Source organism: Chiloscyllium plagiosum, unplaced genomic scaffold (assembly GCF_004010195.1).
Source record: "Chiloscyllium plagiosum isolate BGI_BamShark_2017 unplaced genomic scaffold, ASM401019v2 scaf_37280, whole genome shotgun sequence".
NCBI classification, from domain to species: Eukaryota; Metazoa; Chordata; class Chondrichthyes; order Orectolobiformes; family Hemiscylliidae; genus Chiloscyllium; species Chiloscyllium plagiosum.
This window is the reverse complement of record NW_025129405.1, coordinates 1-1,124: the sequence shown is the minus strand read 5'-3', so window position 1 is coordinate 1,124 and position 1,124 is coordinate 1. Positions and strand designations below refer to the sequence as shown.

At 42.3% G+C, this 1,124-nt stretch overlaps 1 non-coding gene across 1 annotated transcript; it reads left to right on the top strand.

Moving 5' to 3' along the window:
• The first annotated feature begins 327 nt into the window (after positions 1-327).
• On the top strand, positions 328-409 carry trnas-gcu. The gene has a single exon. It is a non-coding gene; the product is annotated as a tRNA-Ser (tRNA).
• Positions 410-1,124: the final 715 nt, after the last annotated feature.

Below are 1,124 nucleotides of genomic sequence, written 5' to 3'. Positions count from 1 at the left end.
GCACAGATGCTGTCAGACCTGCTGAGCTTTTCCGGCGCATTTCTGTCTTAGCTCTTAGCTCTTCACCGGCTCTCCACTCCATTGACTTCAAATCTTCACAGAATTCAACAGATCTTATTGCATAGCCATTTCTTCATTTTTGCTCTGATCACTGTGAGCAGAGTGTCACAGTGGGAGTGCGCTTTCCCCACACCCAGAGGTCAGACGATACTCTTGGAACCATACTGTGCTATTTATCATTTCACCAATACCAAGGAGAAATATCTATGGTGTGCATAATTTACGCAATTCACTTATTCATAAGATCAGGTAGACGATCGCACACCTGACGAGGTGGCCGTGAGGTTAAGGCGATGGGCTGCTAATCTATTGTGCTCTACACGCGTGGGTTCGATTCCCACTCTCGTCGCTGTTACCGACTGTTTTCAATGTTGCTGTTTTTGGATGATCACATCTGTCTTATTGAAATTGGAACTCCAATGGTGTGTTTATATGCATCGACGCTATTATAAAGTTTCAAAGAATAATTTGATTTTGTTGCCTAAACTGCATTGAAATGTAGATTGAATTGGAATAGTTAAAAGGAACTCCATTTTCTTTTCCTAGTCAATTACCGTGAACTTTTATTGTCTGAGTAGAGATCCAGGAAAACCAAATAAGGAGAGATGCGAAGTGCATGTTTATGCAGTGGTATTCTTAATAAGTATTTTGTCAGATGAAATCTGTAGCAGGTTGGGTAGAAGTGATTCACCTTGGTGAAAAGAGCACAGAGAGACAGCACGAAACAATGGAGATATTTCAAAAGTGGCAGGGGCTGGGTGTCGGAGCACCCAATAACTGGCTGTAAATGCACAGTAGAGAATTACCGATGTGGGTGCCATGCATGGGCACGGATAGACTTACACATTGGTCTCATCCTTTCCCTTGCTCTAGCCATTGGTGAAGGCTGGACATAAGACATATATAAACAAAAGATGTGGGAAACAAGCTCCCTCTCGTTATACACACACTTGATGCATCACATTGAAAACTGGAGAAGTCAGCAAGTTAACTGCAGGGACTGAATCTAAACTGTGGGTCAATAACCGCACATTAATGCAGCATAAACATGAAATGATTGCAAG